General features: G+C 38.4%; 1 non-coding gene across 1 annotated transcript; it reads left to right on the forward strand.

The window, feature by feature from the left end:
- Positions 1 to 13,240: 13,240 nt before the first annotated feature.
- Positions 13,241 to 13,431, forward strand: LOC112423027 (U2 spliceosomal RNA). The gene has a single exon (XR_003013473.2). It is a non-coding gene; the product is annotated as a U2 spliceosomal RNA (small nuclear RNA).
- Positions 13,432 to 23,247: the final 9,816 nt, after the last annotated feature.

Here is a 23,247-nt window from a genome sequence, read left to right on the forward strand (position 1 = left end):
CAAAAATTAGCCGGGCATGGTGGCAGGTGCCTGTAGTCCCAGCTACTCGGGAGGCTGAGGCAGGAGAATGGCGTGAACCCGGGAGGCAGAGCTTGCAGTGAGCCGAGGTCATGTCACTGCACTCCAGCCTGGAGAACAGAGTAAGACTCTGTCTTGAAAATAAATAAATAAAAGAATAGCCAACAGTTAGTCTCACACACACAGCATGTCACGTGAGTGATTAGTGATTGAGTATTAGACCAAGCATACTGATCTGGAATAAGCATAGGGCAGATTCTGACTTGGTAGAGAATGTGTCTCTCTCCTTTCAAGAAAGGCCTAAAAGTGACAGTAAAAAAGAGCCAAGATCAAAACAGAGTTTATTTACTTTTAACCCAGATTGACTCTGAAATGTTACCATATTATTGGAGTTGGGCATTTATCGAAACCTGTCATAGAAAAAAAGAAAATAACTTAAATCTCAGCACAAATCCTTTCTCTTTCTTGATAAGAGTGGACAAGGGAATTGCTGATTGGTCCTGAATTTCTGTTTCTTCTCTAAAACACTTTCAGGCAAATTGGAATGGTCTTGACTGTTATGCAGAGGACCAGGATCCTGGGTCAAAACAGCTTCTTTTCAGTCACAGGTATTATTTCACATTCTAGCTGGAGAGAGAAGGCATAAACAAAAACAAAAAGAAATGGAAAGACGTAAACACCTGTTGAAGAAAGGGAAGAGATATCACAAGACCAAGAGCGACTGTCAAAATAATTGAATACCAGGCCGGGGTCGGTGGCTCACACCTGTAATCCCAGCACTTTGGGAGGCCGAGGCAGGTGGATCACGAGGTCAGGAGTTCGAGACCAGCCTGGCCAATATGGTGAAACCCCCGTCTCTAAAAATACAACAATTAGCTGGGCATAGTGGTGTGTGCCTGTAGACCCAGCTACTTGGGAGGTTGAGGCAGAAGAATCACTTAAACCCAGGAAGCGGAGGTTGCAGTGAGCCGAGACCACACCACTGCACTCCAGCCTGGCAACAGAGTGAGAGTCATTCTCAAATTAAAAAAAAAAATTAAAAAAGAAAGACTTGAATAAAAAATAAAGTTAGCAAAGATGGGCTGATAATGTTGCTAAAGCATTTGTTTCAATGATAAAAGGTAAGTGAAGACAAAGAAAAGAACCCCACCTAAGCTATGAGCTGGTAGCTGGAAATACGGGAAGAATCCAATGGTGAAAAGACAAGTAAAATGTTACGTAAAACAACAGTTGTTAAAGGGAGTGGGGTGGAGAGGCAGGAGGGCTGCCTCCCTTGCTCAGCCCATGGCCCTGTCACTAAGGAAAAATAACTCTGAAGGAGTAAGTCAGATGAGATAGAACAGGAGGGGTCTTATCTCTGCTGGGTCCTATCTCTGCTAAGTCAGCTGGGGAGACAGTGTGGGGCAGACGTTGGAATCTCGTGGAATGGAAGCCAGTGAGTCAGGGAGGAAGAACTCATCCCAGTTCCCACTCTGCCGCCACATCAAAGGTTGCAGGGATTAGCGAAAATGCCCACCCGCTTGCGCAAGCTATCCTGAATACCGAGAATCTAATCCACTTGATGAGTTTACTCAGCCAGTGTTTTGTGGACTTGGTACAAAATGCTCAAATGACTTTTTAGTTAAAGGAAGCAAAATGGAAGAACAGTCCTCACGCAGCAACCTCATCAAAGTTCCTCAATGCAATAAAACAACTCTATAACTCTGCTAATACCCTAACATAAAGCCAAGATTGCCAAAAAAAACAAACAACAAAAAAATTGTAACCCCAGACTCCCTCTCTCTGGATGAAATAGTCTTGATTATGTAGATCGTTTGAGATTCAGTCCATCCAAGTAGTTGTAATTCCAGAAATCAAAGAATAGGGATACTGCGCCCTCTACTGGCTTTGCAGCTGCAGGTACAGATGAATTTAAACCAGAAAGCTTTTAGTTTTCTAGCATTTTTACTAGAAAGTCTCTAATGACCAAAAAATAGAAGGGTGGTACAAGTCTCTTAAAGTAAATCTTAAGTAAAGATTTATGGTAATTGTTAACAAAAGATCACGTTAAAAAGCAAAAAACACCCAAAAAACTTAAAACCTTAAAAAATAAACTCTGTTCATGTGATAGTTCTTGAAACTATTGAAATTTTCTGAGGTTGACTACCATGGAGAGTCAAGAACTAAATATAGGGGAAAAAAGAATTAGATATAGGAAATTAAGAAAAAAAAACCACTTTAGATGTTTCAAATAATGTTTCTGATGCATTTCCTAGCATCTCCTCTCTCAGTATTTGAAGAACTTTTGCCACCCTGTTCCTCAGTTACTGAAATGTACAAACCCATGGTGTCCCTACAAGTCCTTTTTCCCTGAACACTCTGAAAAAGACTATAGATGCACAGATTTTTAAGTAAAAATGAAAACTGTGGCATTCTCTGATTCTCAAAAACTAATAGGAATGATACCAGCAATTGAACTCCTCTTAAAAGGAGCACACTGGCTCGTGCCTATAATCCTAGCACTTTGGGAGGCCGAGGCGGGTGGATTGCCCGAGCTCAGGAGTTCAAAACTAGCTTGGGCAGCAAGGCGAAACCCCATCTCTAGTAAAATACAAAAGAAATTAGCTGGGCATGGTGGAACGCGCCTGTAATCCCAGCTACTTGGTAGGCTGAGGCATGAGAATTGCTTGAATCTGGGAGGCGGAGGTTGCAGTGAGCCGAGATCACACCACTGCACTCCAGTGTAGGCAACAGAGCAAGACTCCATCTCTACAAAAAAAAAAAAAAAAAACAAGAGCAAGCTGTGACTCAGATGACTTACCAGCTCTGTTTCCCCCTTATCAATTAACCTAGCAAATGGTCCAAAGCTGATGCTCCAGAATATATGTTCTCTCTTGCAAAGCTCCAATTCCACACCTAACTGATTTATTCAACCAAATGCGTTTATTTGATCATTTGATAAATATTTTCTGAGCACCTACAATGTGTAAGGCAATGTTGTAGGTGCTGTGGATACAGAAGTAGACAGATGGCCTCACTGAAAAGTCGAAAGCTAGCTTTGTGAGTTCCTATTTATTTTCTTTACATATCAACGAGTTTGTGCACTTCCACACATACTAAGGTCAAATGGCAAGGCCATGAAGTGTTCCTTGACTAACTTGGGCCATGGGTTTCACATCAGCTGATCTTCTGAAATATCCTGTCATGAAGCCACTGCACATTTTCTGTCTAGAGTTGTTACTCATATCTGTCACTGCCTTGAATTAGTATTTAAAGATTTGACTGCCATCTGACTTTTCATATGTTTGGTTTTCTCCTCAACTGCAATAGAAATTATTTGAGGCTGGGCGTGGTGGCTCACAACTGTAATCCCAGCACTTTGGGAGGCCAAGGCAGGTGGATCACAAGGTCAGGAAATCGAGACCATCCTGGCTAATAAGGTGAAACCCTGTCTCTACTAAAAATACAAAAAATTAGCCAGGCTTGGTGGCAGGCGCCTATAGTCCCAGCTACTCAGGAGGCTGAGGCAGGAGAATAGCTTGAACCTGGGAGGCGTAGCTTGCAGTGAACCGAGATCGCACCACTGAACTCCAGCCTGGGCGACAGAGCAAGACTCCATCTCAAAAAAAGAAAAAAAAAAAAAGAAAGAAAAAGAAGTTATTTGAAGTAAGAAATACATGGCCTGACATAGAATGATATGAAAAGTCCTAAAAAGATATAAAAATAAACCATACTTAACAACTTAACTTTCTTGAAAAGAATATTACATTAAATACAGTCTATCAGCAAAGTTTCATATACAGTAAAATTTAATTGATTTTAATCCAAACTAGATTACTTTATTAATTATAAATTAATTAATATTAATTGTCATCCTCAGTGCAACTTCCAAGAAAATAATTCAAACTATATAGCAAAAGAACATCAAGAGAATTAAGAGATGTTTTTAAAAACACTCTTAGAGGTATATTCAAAAATTTAAAAGTTTCTAACACAAAAAGGCAATAATGGAGAAGTAGTGGAACAAAAAGGACATAAAACATATAGAAAAAATGTAAATGAAAACCATAAATCCTATCTTGTTAGTAATTATATTATGTGTAAATGGATTAAACACTCCAATCAAAATATAGTTATTGACAGAATGGGTTTTGTTTTGTTTATTTGTTTTTGAGACAAAGTCTCACTCTGTCGCCCAGGCTGGAGTATAGTGGCTCACTGCAACCTCCACCTCCCAGGTTCAAACAAGTCTCCTGCCTCAGCCTCCCGAGTAGCTGGGACAGGCGCCCATCACCACATCTGGCTAATTTTTGTAGTTTTAGTAGACACAGAGTTTCACCATGTTGGCCAGGCTGGTCTCTAACTCCTGGCCTAAAGTGATCCGCCCACCTCGGCCTCCAAAAGTGCTGGGATTACAGGCGTAAGCCACCATGCCCAGCCAACAGAATGGATTTTTTTTTTAAAAAAAGATCCAACTCTATTGTGTCTACAAGAGACACACTTTAGATTAAAGATACAAAGAGGTTAAAAGTAAGAAAATACCATGCAACCATAACTAAAAGAGGGCTGGAGACCCATATTGATAGAAGACAAAATAGACTTTAAGACAAAGAAGATTTTTATGATGATAAAAGACCTAATAGTTATAAACATATAAGCATCTAATACCAGAGTTCCAAAATCCATGAAGCAAAAAACTTATAGGATTAAAGGAAAAAATGGACAATTCAGTAATTGTGGTTGGAGGTTTCAGTTACCCACTTTCAATAAGAAAATAGGAGACTTGAAAAATACTGCAATAAACAAGTCTGTCCTCCAAAAATTTATATGCTGAAACTCTAACCCCCAATGTGACGGCATGAGGAGATGAGGCTTTAGGGAGGTAATTACATGATGAGAGTGAGGTCCTCGCGAATAGTATTAGTGCCATTATAAAAAGGACACCAGAGAGCTAGCTCACCATCTTGCTGCCACGTAAGAGTACAGCAAGAAGTCAGCATCTGCAACCCGGAAGAGAGCCCTCACCAGACCCAGTCGGGCTGGCACCCTGATCTCAGACTTCCAGCCTCCAGAACTGTGAGAAATATACTTCCGTTGTCTATAAGCCATCCAGTCTGTGGTATTTTATTATATAGCAGCCCAAAGGGACTAAGCAACCATTATAAACCAACTTGACCTAACAGACATCAATTGAACACTCCACCCAATAACAGCACAATACACATTTTTCTCAAATACATATGGAACATTCTCCAGGATAAACCATATATTATGCCGAAAATTTTAATAAATTTAAATGATTGAAATCATACAAAGCATGTTCTTCAATCACAATGTAATGACATTAGAAATTAATTAGAAGTAAATTTGAAAAATTCACAAATATGTAAAAATTAAACAACATACTCTTAATAACCAGTAAGTCAAAAGGATTAAACCACAAGCAAAATTATAGTTTGAAATAAACGAAAATAAAGATGATACATGTCAAACTTATAGATGTAACTGAAGAAGTGCTTAGAGGGAAATTAATAGCTATATAAATACCTATATTTAAAAAGAAGAAATAGTTCTTATCTTCCATTTTCCATTTTCAGAAACCAGAAAAAAGAAGAAACCTAATCTTCCATTTTTCAGAAACCTAATCTTCCATTTTCAGAAACCAGAAAAAAGAAGAGCAAACTAAACCCAAAGCAAAATGGAAGGAAATAATAAAGATTAGAATGGAAATAAATGAAATAGAGAATATATTAATAAAAACAAGAGTGAAAAGTCAAAATAGACAAACTTTTAACTAGACTGACCAAAAGAGAGAGAGAAGACTCAAATTACTAAAGCTATGAATGGGGCCGCGGGGAGGGAGACCATCAGGATAAATAGCTAATGCATGTGGGGCTTAACACCTAGGTGATGGGCTGATAGGTGCAGCAAACCACCATGGCACACGTTTACCTATGAAACAAGCCTGCACGTCCTGCACATGTATCCCAGAACTTAAAATTAAATTAAATTTTAAAAATAAAATAAAATATAATAAAAAATGAATGGAAGAGAGGGCATCACTCCCAGCCTTACAGAAATTAAAAGGATAATATGCCAACAAATTAGATAACCTAGATAAAATGGACAAATTCCTAGAAAGACACAAACTACTGAAACTCATTTATAAAGAAAATCTGAATACATCTGTAATAAATAAAGAGGTTGAGTCTGTAATGAAAATACTTTACACGAAGTAAAGTCTAGGCCCATTGGTGAATTCTATCAAACATTTAAAGAAGAATTAACAATCTTTCTCAAACTCATCCAAAAAAAAAAAAATAGAAGATGAAGGAACTCTTTCCAATTCATTCTATCAATATGGACACAAAAATCTTCAACATATACTAACAAACTGAATCCAGTCATATATAAAAAGGATCATACACCATGACAATGTGAATCATAATACAAATGCAAAGTCTGTTTAACATATGAAATAAACCAATGTTATATATCACATTAATGAAATGAAGAAAAAAAAGCACATGACCATCTCAATAGACTGACAATTTTCAACAACTTTCCAAAATAAGAAACACTGAAAAAATAGAAATAGAAGAAACATTATCCATTTGATGAAGGACACCTACTAACATCTCACAGTTAACATCACACTTAATGATGAAAGACTGAATATTTTCCCCCAAGATCAGGAACAAGACAAAGGTGTTTGCTGTTACTACTTCTCGTCACCATTGTACTGGCGGTTATAATCAGAGCAAGTAGGCAAGGAAAAGAAATAAAAGCATCCAGACTGGAAAGGAAGTAAAACTATCTCTATTCACAGGCGATGTGATGTTGTATGTAGAAAATCCAAAGAAACCCACACACAAAAAAAAATTATTAGAACTAACAAATGAGTTTACCAAGATTGTAGGATAGAAAATCAATATACAAAAATCAGTTGTATTTCTATATACTATAAATTAACCATACAAAAATGAAATTTTTAAAATTTAGTTTATAATAGCATCAAAAAGAATATAATAAATAAATACAATGAATAAAGAGGAATTAAAAGAAATTAATGAAGGAAGTGCAAGAATTGTACACTGAAAACTACAAAACATTATTTAAAAAATTTAAAGTAAGGCCTAAATTAATGGAAACACATCATGAATAAGAAGACTTAATATTGTTAAGATAGCAGTATTCACTAAACTGATTTATAGATTCAACCTAATCTCTTTCATAATCCCTGCTGTAGTTTTTTTTTTTTTTTGCAGAAATTGACAAGCTGATTCTAAGATTCATATGGAAATGCAAAAGACCTGAACAGCCAAAATAATCTTGAAAAAGAACAAAGTTGGAGAACTCACACTTTACAGGTTCAAAACTTACTGCAAAACTATAGTCATCAAAACAGTATGGACTAGGCTAGTGACCCATGCTTGTAATCCCAGCACTTTAGGGGTCTGAGTCAGGAGGGTTGCTTAAAATCAGTTTAAAACCAGCCTAGGCAACAAAGTGAGATCCCATCTCTACAAAAAATAACTTTAAAAATTGACTGGGCATGGTGTCACATGCCTGTAGTCTTAGCTACTTAGTAGGCTGGGGTGGGAGGATCAGTTGAGTCCAGGAGTTCAAGGCTGCAGTGATGCAGTGAGCTACAATCATGCCACTGCACTCCAGCATATGGGACAGAGCAAGATCCCATCTCTAAAAATAATCATTGTGCTCCTGGCATAGAGCTAAACATATAGATCAATAGAATCGAGTTGAGAGTCCAGAAATAAATCCATACATCTATGGCCAATTGGCTTTGGTCTGACAAGGATGCCCAAGGCAATCAGTGGAAAAAGAATAGTCTGTTCAACAAATGGCCCTGGGACAACTGGATATCTATGTGCCAAAGAATAAAGTTGGACTCCTACCACACTGCGTATACAAAAATTAAAATGGATCATAAAAAATTTTACTGTAGTAAATAAAAAAAGAAAACATTAGGACAGTAAGAGTGTTAATTTAGAAAAAACAATGGATCAATGACCTAAGAAAAAGAGCTAACATCATAAAACTCTTAGAAGAAAACTTAGGAGTAACTCTTCATTTGGCAATAACACCAAATGCACAAGCAACAGTAGAAAAAAATAGATAAATTAGATTTCATCAAAATTAAAATATTTTGTATATCAGGAACATTATCAAGAAAGTAGAAAAGCAGCCTACAGATTGGGAGAAAGTATTTCCAAATCATATATCAAATGAGGGTTTAGCATTCAAAATAAATGAAGAATTCCCACAACTCATAAATAAAAATACAAGCAACTCTATTAAAAAATGGGCAAAGGAGGCCAGGTGTGGTGGCTCACTCCTGTAATTCCAGCACTTTGGGAGGCCGAGGCGGGTGGATCATGAGGTCAGGAGTTCAAGACCAGACTGGCCAAGATGGTGAAACCCCATCTCTACTAAAAATACAAAAAAAAAAATTAGCCAGGTATGCTGGTGGGGGCCTGTAATTCCAGCTACTCGGGAGACTGAGGCAGGAGAGTTGCTTGAACCCAGGAGATGGAGGTTGCAGTGAGACGAGATTGTGCCACTGCACTCCAGCCTGGGCAAAAGAGCAAGACTCCTTCTCAAAAAAAAAAAAAAAAAGGTGGGCAAAGGATTGGAATACACATTTCCCCCAATAAGATCTACAAATGACCAAGAAGCAATTGAAAAGATGTTAACATCATTAAGCAAATCACCATGGGGAAATGCAAAATTGAAACGACAGTGAGTTTTACCACTTAACACCCACTAGGATGGCTATAATGAAAAAGATATATAATAACAAGTGTTGGCAAGGATGTGTAGAAATTGGAACCGTCATATATTCCTGGTAGCAAAATAACGGTGCAGCCACTTTTCAAAGCAGTTTGACAATTCCTCACAAAGTTATAGAGTTGCCATATGAGCGAGCAATTCCACTCCCAGGCGGGCTTTGATTTCTTAAGAGAATTTTATTTCTTAAGAGAAATCAAAACCTATGTCCACACAAAAACTGGTACATGAATGTCCATAGCAGCATTAATCATAATAGCAAAATGTGAAAACAACTAAAATGTCCATCAGCTGATGAATGGATCAACGAAATGTGCTTATTCATATAATAGAATATTATTTGGCCATAAAAAGGAATGAAACACTGACACAGGTTGCAATAGGAATAAATCTTAAAACATTATGCTCAGTGAAAGAAGCCAGTCATGAAAGGTCATACATTGCATGATTTAATTTATATTAAATGACCAGAATAGGCAAATCTATAGATACAGAAAGTAGAGTAATGATTGTCAGTAGCTCAGAAAGTTGTTGTGGGGAAGCAAAAAAAAAAAAAAAAAGACTGCTAACGAGTATAGGGTTTCCTTTTGGGGTAATGAAAATGTTCTAAAATTTGATAGTGGTGATGGTTGCACAAACCTGTGAGTATACTTAAAACCACTGAATTGTACAATAAATTTAAAAGGAAAAATGTTATAGTATATGAATTACATCTCAGTAAACTTTTATTTTTTAGAAAATCCAGTCCAAGCCTGGGTAACTTGCAAGACCCTATCTTTTCAAAAAAACTTAGCCAGACATGGTGGTGTGTCCCCATGGGAGGCTGAGGTGGGAGGATCACTTGAGTCTGGTGGGTCAAGGCTGCAGTGAGCCGTGATCACACCACTGCACTCCAGCCTGGGTGACAGAGTGAGATCCTGTCTCAAAAAAAAAAAAAAAAAAATCCATTTCATCCTGGAAAACTAGGATAGCAGGATGGTATAGTTAACTGTATTCATTTATCTTTTTAATGTATCACAATATACAGCAAGGTGCCTTGTACCCAGAGGCAACAAAATAAATAGAGGTAGTTCATAATATTTTACATCGTTCGCAAATCATTCCCAATAGTAGTTGAAGTTTCTCAAGTGGTTCACAAACTCCTTGAGGCAAAGTTCGTGTCTTAGATTTCATATGCATCCATCATGATTAAATATTGCATTGCAATTACACTAAGCCTCGAAATACTTGCAGTGTAGAAATGCCCAGTACCTTGGTATCTTGACTAACCTATAACTCTTTTTTTTTTTTTTCTTTTTTTTGAGACAGGGTCTCACTCTGTCACCCAGACTGGAGTGCAGTGGTGCAATCATAGCTCACTGCGCCTTGAACTCCTGGACTCAAGCGATCTTTCTGCCTCGGCCTCTCAAATAGCTGGGCACATGCCACCATGCCCAGCTTATTTTTAAAGTTATTTTCTTTTAGAGTCAGGATCTTGCTATGTTGCCCAGGCTGGTCTCCAACTCCTGGGCTCAAGCGATCCTCCCTCCTCAGCCTACCAAAGTGCTGGGATTAAAGGTGTGAGCCACTGTCCCCGGCCAAACCTGTAACTCCTGATTATTCAGGAGGCAGCACCATATAGTAGTTAAGGGGGAGGATGCAGAGTCAGACTATCTAGGTTTAAATCCAATTTCTACAACTTAATAATAATATGATCTTGGTGTCATTTGAATGATGCATTAAAAACAATAATAATAGTAATATGATCTTGGACAAATGGCTTAACCTTTTTAGCCTTTATTTCCTCATCTGTAAGGACAAGATTAATAATAGTCACCACCTGATAGGCTGCGTGAAGTCTTAAATGAATGAAGGTGTGTAAGGCACTTACTTGGCCTGGCTTGTGGTTAGTACTTATTATTCACTTAACCAACATTTATTGAGCACTGATTTTAATTTTCTGTCTCAAGGGAGAAAAGTTGAGAAAAAAAGATGCGTAAATAAATCAGTGCAGTGAAAGGCTCTCTGAAAAACATCCAAAGAGCGTAAGAGGGATTGACAAGGCATGGGAAATCCTGTATGTATAAGGAATGGGGCAGGGCATAGAATATCAAGGAACATGTTATATGAAAACTACCACTACAACACAGTGCTTAAATTTTTTTTTTTTTTTTTTTTTGAGACGGAGTCTCGTTTGGTCACCAGGCTGGAATGCAGTAGCACGATCTCGGCTCACTGCAACCTCCGCCTCCCAGGTTCAAGTGATTCTCCTGCCTCAGCCTCCTTAGTAGCTGGGACTACAGGTACATGCCACCACGCCTGGCTAATTTTTTTGTATTTCTAGCAGAGATGGGGTTTCATCGTGTTGGCCAGGATGGTCTTGATCTCTTGACCTCATGATCCATTAAAATTTTTTAAAAGTATTCATTCCCCAGGTGGACAAAGAAAGGGAAATAAGGACATTCCAAACGGAGCGGGTGATGAGAGGAAAGCCTCATTTGTTCAGGGATCTAGGGTTAGCTTAGCAGGACAGGAGCACACCTAAGGTGAGGCGCAGTCACAGAAGGAGCCAGATCGCAGCAGGCTCCTTTTCCCTCTTCACCAGGACTGATTGAATCACCAGGTGAATGGGACCCTCCCCTCCCCGTGCAAGGGAGGCACTTCCTTTGGTTGGTTTTGTTTGTGGCATGGTTGTGTCCAAAGGCCAGAGAGCAGAAGACAGGAAGGACGGAACGAACTTTTGCCGGGCTCCAGATGGCTTGAATATTTCTAAAGTATCCTGGTCCTTTTACTGCTGACAAAGCCCGCCCCTGTTCACTGGTCAGTGGTCATTGTGCACCCAGAGGCTCCAGTACAACTGTTGGGAGTGACACGTTTCCTTGATAAATGCATCTGCATCCTGCACAAGCCCAGTTTCCCTTGTGTGCACCCAGCATGCATTATTCCCACACCGGGCACCAGAAGGGCTGCAACAGGACGGCAGCTCCCAGAGGAGTCCCCTCAATTACCGACAATAAGCCTCTGTACATAAGCCCTCATCAGAGGTGATTATGGCCGCAGGTTAATCTAGTGGTTCCTCCTAATTAATAGCCTGGAGTATTGAAGAGGCCAGAAGTGACCACAACACTCCAAGTTTTTGGAAAACCCCAGCTGGCTAAGTGTCAGCCTTCCTTTAGACCAAACCTTGGTCTGTTGTTAAACCACATCACCCTTTCCTGGAATCCAGCCCTCTGGCTGACACCCTTCTGTGGAGACAGAGTGTCCCTCTTGCGGCTCAGAAATACTGCTTAGACTTTTTTCTGCCACAGCATTCCCATGCCTTGGTCTTTCGGCTTCCTCCAATCCATTCTTATGGTCTCTTGAAAGTCTCTTGAAAATTTGCTAAATCTTTTCCCACTCTGTTGTTCCAGTTTATTGTCTCCAGAGTTGTTTTATTATTTATTTTCCTTCAAAAAACCTGAAGCACTTTTCTTTCCCTACTCCTTGATTTCTCAGTTTCTTTCTTTCCCTCTGCCCCTGTCTCTCTTCTCCTACTGCCTCTCTTTCTGTATTTTTTTTTTTTTTTGATTGGCCTCGGATGAAAACAAACAGGTTAATCACATTGCGTGTGTCATGGCCATCTCACTGGGTCCCATGCATGGTCCTCTATTAGTTGGTTCCTGTTTTTTTCTGATTGCTTGATTTTGGTAATGTAATAACCTTCCATGAATCTAACAACCACTGGAAAAATGAGGGTCTCGCCGGGCACAGAGGCTCACGCCTGTAATCCCAGCACTTTGGGAGGCCGAGGCGGGCAGATCACAAGGTCAACATATGGAGACCATCCTGGCTAACACGGTGAAACCCCGTCTCTACTAAAATACAAAAATTAGCCGGGTGTGGTGGCCCCATGCCTGTAGTCTCAGCTACTCAGGAGGCTGAGGCAGGAGAATCGCTTGAATCTGGGAGGCAGAGGTTGCAGTGAGCCGAGATCGTGCCACTGCACTCCAGCCTGGGTGACAGAGCGAGATTCTGTCTCAAAAAAAAAAAAAAAAAAAAAAAATGAGGAGCTTAACAATGTCCTCCAGCAATCCACTTGGTGACTGGCTACCCCACCGCCAAGCGCCCCACCCAGAGTAACCAGCTTGCTGAGTCTTGAGCTCCATGTCTTCCTTTCTCATTATACAGCTTAATGCCAGCTACTCAACTATTCTAGCTAAACTACTCTAGTTTTTCAGGTTTGTAAAAAGATGTAGCGCTGTATGTACTCTTTTTCTTTGTTTCTAGTGTTATTTTACATATTATTTTTTACCTTTTATCTTAAAGGAAGTTCAGGCCGGGCACAGTGGCTCACGCCTGTAATCCCAGCACTTTGGAAGGCCAAGGCTGGCAGATCACTTGAGGTCAGGAGTTCGAGACCAGCCTGGCCAACATGGTGAAACCTTGTCTCTACTAAAAGTACAAAAATTAGCCAGGCATCACTTCTCGGCCTTTTGGCTAATATCAAGTGTAGTATCTGTTCTTATCAGTTTAATATCTGATATGTCCTCTATCCGAGGACAATATATTAAATGGATTTTTGGAAATAAGAGATGGAATAGGAGCTTGCTCCGTCCACTCCACTCATTGACCTGGTATTGCAGTACTTCCAGAAATGGTGCACAAAAAAAAAAAATTAGCTAGGCATGGTGGTGTGTGCCTGTAATCCCAGCTACTTGGGAGGCTAAGACAGGAGAATCACTTGAACCCAGGAGGCAGAGGTTGCAGTGAGCCGAGACATCACCACTGCACTCCAGCCTGGGCAACAGGCAACACAATATACAAGTATAATATATGGTAATATATTATAACATAATATAGTATTATAATATATGCAATATAAATATATTATATGAATATATAATATATATAATTCTAAAAATCATTTGAAAACAATTCCATATATCTTACTTTTTTACTCCTTAATATATCCATGTGTATTTCCTAAGAACAAGGAAATGCTTATATAACCACAAATGAGGAAATGTAACATAGATACCATACTTGTTTGTTATATATAGTCCATGGTTAAGTTTTGTCAATTGTTACAATAATACTGTTTATAGCAATTTTTTCAAGGACATAATCTAGTCCAGAACCACATATTGTGTTCAGTTGTTGTATCTCTTCAGTCTTTTTTAATCTGAAACATTTCTCCGCCTTTTTGTGACATTAACATTGTGAATTTCAGGAGTTTTAACATGTCTGTGACAGGTATTTTATTAATGTGCCTTAATTTATGTTCTCCTGATGTTTCCCTTTTGATGGAAATCAGGTTGTGCATTTTGGGTGGAAATACCACAGAAGTGGTGCTATATTCTTCTTAGTAGATCACAATCAGAGGCCCCTTTTTGGTGAGATTAGCTTTGATCTCTTGGTTACAGTGCTGCCTCGTGTCTCCAGATTGTAGGTTTGCATATGTTCTTGGGGGAGTTACTATTTCACTTAATATTACATTGCTAAGATTTATCCATATTGTTACATGTCATCTGTCTCCCTTAAGCATTCTCTGTCTCACACACACACACACACACACACAAACACACACATACACACACACACAAACACATACACATACACACACACACACAAACACACACACATAAATTTTCTCATCTTTTTCTTTCTTTTTCTTTTTTTCCTTCTTATCATGTTGCTGTAGTTCAGATATTTGACCCCATCGAGTGTCATGTTGAAATTCGATCCATAGTGTTGGAGGTGGGGCCTGGTGGGAGGTGTCTGGATGATGGGAACAGATCCCTCATGAACGGCATGGTGCCATCCTCATAGTAGTGAGTTCTCACTTTATTAGCCCCACAAGCACTGATGGTTGAAGACAGCTGGCACCATTCTTCTTGTAGAGCCATGAGCCAAATAAGCATCTTTTCTTTATAAATTACCCACCATCAGATATTCCTTTGTAGCAACACAAAGTGAACTAAGACACATGTCTTTCATTTTCCAGCCACATTTTTTACTCAAAATCAATTTGGGAGGATACAACTCCTAGCTAAAGTATGTACTGTCTCTTGCTCAATTTCTATAGACTAGACAAGGCGCGGTGGCTCATGCCTGTATTCCCAGCACTTTGGGAGGCTGAGACAGGTGAATAACCTGAGGTCAGGAGTTCAAGACCAGCCTGGCCAATATGGCAAAACCCTGTCTCTACTAAAAATACAAAAAAAAAAAAAAAATTATCCAGGCATGGTGGCGCATGCCTGTAATCCCAGCTACTCAGGAGATTGAGGCAGGAGAATCACTTGAACCCGGGAGGTGGAGGTTGCAGTGAGCCAAGATTACACCACTGCACTCCAGCCTGGGCAATAGAGTAAGACTCCAACTCAAACAAAAAAAACATTCTACAGACTAAATCTCCAAAGCTTGATATATAATGTACCAAGAATATGTGTTGCTATGAAAATAGGTGGTCTAGCAAAAAAGCAGGTATCAAAGAGATCAAAAAGGGATCCTTCACCCTTTACTCACTCAAGCTATCAGCATTTATTAACTGAGTAACTACTATGTTCCTAGCACCTCACTTGGCTAGATCAGAGCATGATAAAGAACAAAACTATCAAGGGCTTACAAGCCCGAAGTTCTCCTTCCCAGCAGTGGACATCCTTCTCATGCTTCAAGGCACAGCTCAAATGTCACCTCCTCTGTAAAGCTGTCCTTCACTGCTTCAAGCCTAAGTCTTTAACTGGGGACTTACTATCTTCCAAGCACAGCATTAGATGCTTTCATCACAGTTGTGCTGAAGGGTGGGTGTTACCATCTTCACTTCTCCAGTGAGTAGTTTGAGAATCACAATTTTAAAGGACTTAGATGTAGCCATACACTCATTAGGGGACAGGGCCAAAATTGGCCCAGACCTGACCTCCAAGTTGATTGGTTTTCTCATCATTCCGTGATAAGTACTAAGAGAGTTAAGTGCTTTTTCCTGAAAACTCATATAACATCGTACTTATAGTTCAATTACAGTGGTTATCACACTGAATTAGATTTAGGTATGTTCGCATCCCTCCTCTGAAATTAATTTTGAGCTGCTTGAGCATAAGAATTAAGTCTTGTTCATCTTTGAGTTCCCAGAACCTAGCAGAGTAACTGCAAATACAGCCAAGTCTCGTTGTTCACAAATTCCATATTTGAGAATTCACCGAAATTTATTTGTCACTTTCAAATCCATATTTAGTGCACTTTTGCAGACATGTGCATACACAGAGCAGGGAAAAGCTGAAACTCTCAGTGTGCAAGTTTCCAGTGGATGTAAAGCTAGGCTTTGTTCTGCCTCGTTTCACCTTTCATACCGTAAACAAGTGTTCTTCCCGCAGTCTGTCTATTGCCATATTTTTTACAGTTTGTGCTTTTTTGTTGGTGATTTCACTATTTTAAATGGCCTTGAGTAGAGTGATGAAGTGTTGTCCAGCATGCCAAAGCACAAGAAGGCTGTGATGTTATTTACAGAGAAAATATATGTGTTAGACAAGTTTTGTTCAGGTACAAGTTACAGCACTGTTGGCCATGAGTTCAATGTCAGTAACTCAAACAGATATTAAATAAGATGTTATTAAACAGAAACACACATAAAAAAAGGTTATGTATTGATTGGTTGACAAAAAATATGACCAGAGACTCAAAGGAAGCTAACCTTATTATTTCTCCTAGAGCAATTGTTTAGTATTCACTAATTCATGGAACATAACTACTACAAATAAAATGAACTGTAGTGGGTGATCAATAAATGTACAATGAAAGAATGAAGAAAAAAAGACACATGTTAGAGAAATGACATTAACAAGTGAAAAGCTGCTTCTTGAACTCACATGAAGCCAAACAGATAGAAAAATAAAATTATATATTGATGTAATAAAGAAGAGCAAAATTACATAGTCTAGGTCAAAATTATATTATCATAAAATAAGGATAACGTACAAAGAAGAAGTAATAAATGTACACTTCCTACTCAATTAGAAGAAAATATTTTGCCACAACTTCTTTCCAAAAGAATGAATTCTTTTTACGCTAATTCAAGTACATCTGGCTGCTCTGGATTTAAGACTCCATAGTAACTTTTCTGTTGATATCTCATTGAGCATATTAAAAACCTATATGTTTTATATTTGTAAAAATACAATAGGACTACATTTTGAGCCATTGGAGTCCTCAAGAGCTCACTAGCACTCTTTTCATGTTATATTATCAAATGTTTCCTTACTAAATAACACAGCATGATTATCTCCATTTTATATTTTTTTAATACAGACAGCTATTTTGCCCAGGCTGGTCTGGAAATCCTAGACTAAAGTCACCGTCCTGCCTCAGCCTTCCAACGTGCTGGTTATAGGCATGAGTGCTGCGCCTGGCCCAATCTCCACTTAAAAAAAAAAGAGTGCGAGGATGTTTATCTTTGAGATCTTCTTAAAGCAAGGAGAAGAAACGTATTGAATCTTTCAACTGATTTCTACACTGTAGCACACTGGGAGGGGGCCTGACCTGCCGTTTCCGCAGCCATGTGATTGTGGTGAAAGCAGACATAACATTATGGCTCAAACAGAGCAAAGATGAGCTTACAAAGTACATGGTTTAAGTAACTGCAGAGCTTTGGGACACAGACCTCTTTCTTCAGGACACGTATCTCATGTAACCATAACCATGATTGGTGGTGGGGAAGTTTAAAAACAGAGTATCCCCAAAACCTTCCAGACTTAGTTATACCACAGCTAAATCAGGTGATTCCAACACATGATTCACATCCCACAAAAAATGAAATGTTTACAAAAACAAGACTCTTACAGGATGAAGTAGCCTTTTCTCAAAATCCATTCAAAATTTAAACCGATCTTTCTTTCTGTGTTTTGTTTGACAATTGCTATTACTTATCCTAAAATAAAAGATTCATACATACAATTTTCACACACGTACAATTTTCGCATACAAACACATATGCAATTTTCACATCTAAGTTTCAGGGTTCTGACATATTTTAAATGCTGTTGTCTCAGGATATGTAGGTCATAAATCAAGTGTATTATTATACCGATGTATACATACGTTTTTATTATGGAAATTTACAATCATACACCAAAATGGTAGAAAGACTAGTAAAACAAACGACCAAGTACAAGTCACTCCGCTTTAAAAATTATCAGGGATATTAGATATTACTTTTTTGAACACAAATAAAAGAGTACACAACAACCTGACTTGTCCTGCCAATATCTACAGCAAACAGAACCACCACTACCAGTACTAAATGCTTTATAGAATATGAGCTGTTTGACCTGAAAACACATTAAGTTTTGATCTGAAATGTCCAGGGGATCAGCTGGTTAGAGCAGCTTTCCAAAACCCCTCGAATAATAAAATTGACACTAAAAATTCATGTTGATTATAAAAATATGACTTTTAATAAGAGATTTGTTATTTATTATTATAAAGTTATGCATTTCATTTTGTAAAACTTGCAAATGCAGTCACATAAATTTGCATATAGAAGGGTATTTATGATATTGTGAAATCATAGTTCATTTTCTTTGGTGTGATAGTGTCATAGTTAAGTGGGAATATTACTTTATTTTTAGGAGATACATAATGAAGTATTTGAGGTAGAAACGTTATAATGTTTGCAACTTGCTTTCAAATGTTTCAGTAAATTTTGGAGGGTGGGTGGGTGTGGGTATGTGTGTAGATCAGGGACTGGCAAATTTGTTCCGTAAAGGACTAGATGGTGAATATTTTAGGCTATGAAGATCAAGAAGCAAATTCAAAACTATTCTATAGGTACCTATATAACCAGATAATATGTTGCTGTTTAAAATGTAAAACTCCTTTTTGATTAAAAGCTGTACAAAAACAAGTGATGGCCCAAATTTGGCCTTGGACCATGATTTGTCAACTCCTAATATGGATAAACGAATGGATGGATGGATAGATGATAGATAGATAGACAATTAATAGATAGATAGATAGATAGATAGATAGATAGATAGATAGATAGATAGATAGAAAATAGAGAAAGTATGAGATCTTGGGGATATCTGGGCTGTTAAAAACTATATATGGGAAAGCATTAACAATTATTGAATCTAATTGGAGGGTATATGGATGTTCATTGTATTAGTCTTTCAAGTTTTCTGTATGTTTTTTATGTATTTGCATTTTCTCCCTGTTTTCATAATAAAAACTGGGGAGGGGGAACGTAAATACATAAAAATATAATGAAAATAAATATTATCCATGATATCTCACATGTAGAGATTAGCACCTTTTGCATCTTAGCAAATTACATTTTTTTTTTTCAGTTCCTCCAGAATGTTTTTCTTCCAACTAAGGTGAGATCCTTCTCCATGTAAAATTTTATAGCTTTACATTTTATTTTAAAATTTATTCATAAATATTTTCACATGACTATGGAACAAATGGTTAAAAGGTTTTAACTATTTCTCAATTGATGGACATTTAGTTTGTTTCCAATCCTTTATCCTTATAAATAAGTATTTGTTAATGTGATTTTAATCTATTAATGTATTACCTTCTTAAGAAAAGGCTCTTGGTGATCATGAGTGTAGATAATGCTATTTTGTTGTGTCAGTATGTTTTACTTTTGAGAGGAAGAAAGAGAAAACATGACAAAAATTGATGATTAATATTGCTGGAAAAAGCATTTCATATCTTAAAGTCCTTGTAAATTAGTTACCTTGAGAGACAAAGTAGATAATATGAATAAGAAAAGTCAATGAAGTTTTTAGTTGTGTAAAATGTGCATAATATAAACATTACCATCTTAACCATTTTAAATGTACAATTTAATGGCATCAAGTACATTTACAGTGTTATGCAACCATCACCACCATCCATCTGCAGAACTTTTTCACAATCCCAGATAGAAACTCTACACCCATTGAACACTAATCCCCATTGCCCACCCCTGTCAGCCCTTGGTAACCTCCATTCTATTCTCTGTCTCTACAGATTTGCCCATTCTGAGTACTTCATATAAGAGGAATCATATAGTATCTGTCCTTTTGAGTTCAGCTTATTTCACTTAGCTTAATATCTTCAAGCTTCATCAATGTCGTAGCATGTATCAGAATTTCATTCCTTCTTAACGCTCAATAGTATTATGCTGTATGTCTATATCACCTTCTGCTTACCCACTCATCATTCAATGGACACTTAGTTTCTTCTTCCTTTTGGCTTTTGTGAATAATGCTGCTATAAACATGGGTGTGCCGGTATCTCTGTGGGACGCTGCTTTTACCTCTTTTGAGTATATATATCTAGAAGTGGAATTGCTGTTTAACTTTTCGAGAAACCACCAAACCATTTTCCAAACAAAGCTATTTGATAATAAATGTTAGGCATTAATGATCCTTTTCTTTTCGATGTGTGTCGACTTGCTGGCCCACACAGCCAGATCTGGCCCTAGTACCTATCCATCCTTAACTTCCACCTGACTCCCACCCACACTTCATTGAAGTCACACTCACTGCTTGCCCATTTCTGGCTCTTCAGGCATACGCTCTGCCTGGAACATTCTTCCCAGATATGCACAAAGTCCACACACCTCACTTCTCAAGGCTCTGCTCTCATGTCCCCTACTCAGAGAGGCTGTCCTACCTTGACCACCCTGTCTAAAGTAAAAGTAATACCTTGTCAGTCTATCTTCACTTCCTGCTTCTGTTTTCTTTCTAGTACTTACCACCACCCAATCTATTATATGTTTATTTGCCTTTTTCTATCTTTCCAGTTGCGTGTAAACTTTAGGAGAGCAGACTTTGTCTACAATGTTCACTGCAGTAACCCCTATTCATAGTCTCACACTTAGTAGTTTTTCCATAAATATCAGATGGATGATGCAACGAATGAATACCAGACCAGGGCCCAGTCACTAGTCAAGAGTTGGCCTTGATTTTCTAGAAAGATCCATCTCATCGAGGACTTCTTAGACTCAGGTGTTCGGTGTATTTGCTGTAGTTGTGATTATGCTACATAGTAATTCCTTCTATACATTTATTACCCATAGGTGTTAAGCTACACATTTTGTGATAACTTGTTTCTATTTTCTACTTTGAAAAAAATTAAAATTATGAAAAAGTTACAAGAATAGTAGGATGAACACCATACACCTTCTGCCCAGGCTCATCAATGTTAGCAGCTGAACACAGTTGCTTTATCTCCCCCTCCCCCATATATTCATGACTGTTAGTGTTATTCTGAGAATCTTGACAACATTTCTCTTAAACTTCTTGCTAAAACATCTGAACACCACTGAAGGGCTGACTTCCTCAGAGTTTCCCATTTTCACGCTAAATGTCCTCTGAGACCTAACCAATCTTGAGTGGACCAGTTAAATGGCATCAAAAAAAGTTAACAAACCCAGAAGCAATTTTAAAGGATAAAGTTAAATTAACTTGGCCAGGCGTGGTGGCTCACGCCTGCAATCCCAGCACTTTGGGAGGCTGAGGTGAACAGATCATCCTGAGATCAGGCATTCGAGATGAGCCTGGCTAACATGGTGAAACCCCGTTTCTACTAAAAATACAAAAAATTAGCCAGGTGTGGTAGTGCACGCCTGTAATCCCAGCTATTCGGGAGGCTGAGGCAGGAGAATCGCTTGAACCCGGGAGGCGGAGGTTGCAGTGAGCTGAGATCACACCATTGCACTCCAGTTTGGGCAACAAGAGCGAAACTCCGTCTCAAAAAAAAAAAAAGAAAAAAAAAAAAAGCTAAACTGACTTTTTGCCAACCTAAAGTTAACATCATGTATTAGGAGTCAGAGTTAATGGTTCTCTAATGCTGTCTAGGCTAACCCTGTAAAGACACACGGGCAGAGAAAGACAGAGAGAGGGAGAGAGAGAGTTCTGCCCCAAAAATGTTTTGCCAAAATAAGTGTGTGGCATGTTAAAGCATCATTTCACACTTCCATTGTAATTTAACTTTCTATTTATATAGATTTTGCTCTGAGTCCATCCTCATTGCAGCTTTATGGGAAAAATCACCAAATCCCTGTACAAAGACCTGCTGGGTGTTTTTCTTTAACTCTACTGCCATCTAGTGTGGAGAAAAGAGAATTCTGGATTCTGCAAAAAATGAATGTGTATTCTTTGCTTGTATTCAAACATGTTTTGTTGCAGAATAAATTTGGAAACTATATCCACCATGATCTTCTTGTTTTATTTTGGATTCAGTAAAATTTCTAAGGAAAAAAACATACTTCAAAAATTAGAGCTTATGTCACATTATCTTGAAGGCAAGATGGACAATAACGCTTGGTTTTCCCAGCGACCCTTTGGCCCATTTGGCGTCACAAAGGAGTTCCCCCTCTTCCTTTACCGCCCAGCTATTTACCTGGTTCTTTGGCATGACTTCTTTGTGATGCTTACTGGTCATTGGCTGTTTCCTGTCACTCCTGTGGGAATGTGAGCTTCCTAAAGGCAGAGATTTTGCCTTTGTTTTTGTTTTTGTTTTTGGTTTTTCCTTTCCTGCTTTGTTTACTGATATATCCCAAATTACTAGAGCAAAGCCTGGAACATACATAACAAGCATTTAATAATTATTTATTCAATAAATAAAGGAATAAATGAAGGAATGGTGGGAACCATTCTAGAAATGGATGTAAAGGCATACTAGGGGACTTCAAAAAGGTCATGGGGACCGGGCACAGTGACTCATGCCTGTAATCCTAGCACTTTGGGAGGCCAAGGCAGGAGGATTACCTAAGGTCAGGAATTCAAGGCCAGCCTGGCCAACATGGTAAGACCCAGTCTCTACTAAAACTACAAAAATTAGCCAGGCATGGTGGTGTGCACCTGTAATCCCAGTTACTCAGGAGGCTGAGGTAGGAGAATCACTTGAACCTGGGAGGCAGATGTTGCAGTAAGCTAAGATCATGCCACTGCACTCCAGCCTGAATGACAGAGCAAGACTCCATCTCCAAAAAAAAAGGAATTAAAGGATAAAAATACCAGCCTGGCCAACATGGTGAAACCCCATCTCTACTAAAAATACAAAAATTAGTCAGGCGTGGTGGTGTGCACTTGTAATCCCAGCTACTTGGGAGGCTGAGGCACAAGAATCTTTTTGCCCAGGAGGTGGAGATTGTGGTGAGCCAAGATCGTACCACTGCACTCCAGCCTGGGCAACAGAGCCAGACTCTGTCTCAACAACAACAAAAAAAGATAAAAATAAAAAATATAAACTTTATTTCCCAGCATAAGCTTCATCAAGTTCAAGACACTTTTCTAAATGATGATACGAACCATTTTGTCCATCCCTAAAGAACTGACGGGCCTGAGAATTTAACCATGTTCATGTTGTCTTTTTTTTGTTATTAACTGAACAAAAATGGGTGATCTGTAAAGATTTTTTAAGAATAGAAAACAGAAAGAAGTCAGACAGAGTCAAATCAGGACTGGAAGGTAGGCACCTAATGATGTCTCATGA

The sequence above is a fragment of the Macaca nemestrina genome, chromosome 14 (genome assembly GCF_043159975.1).
Source record: "Macaca nemestrina isolate mMacNem1 chromosome 14, mMacNem.hap1, whole genome shotgun sequence".
Classification (NCBI taxonomy): Eukaryota; Metazoa; Chordata; class Mammalia; order Primates; family Cercopithecidae; genus Macaca; species Macaca nemestrina.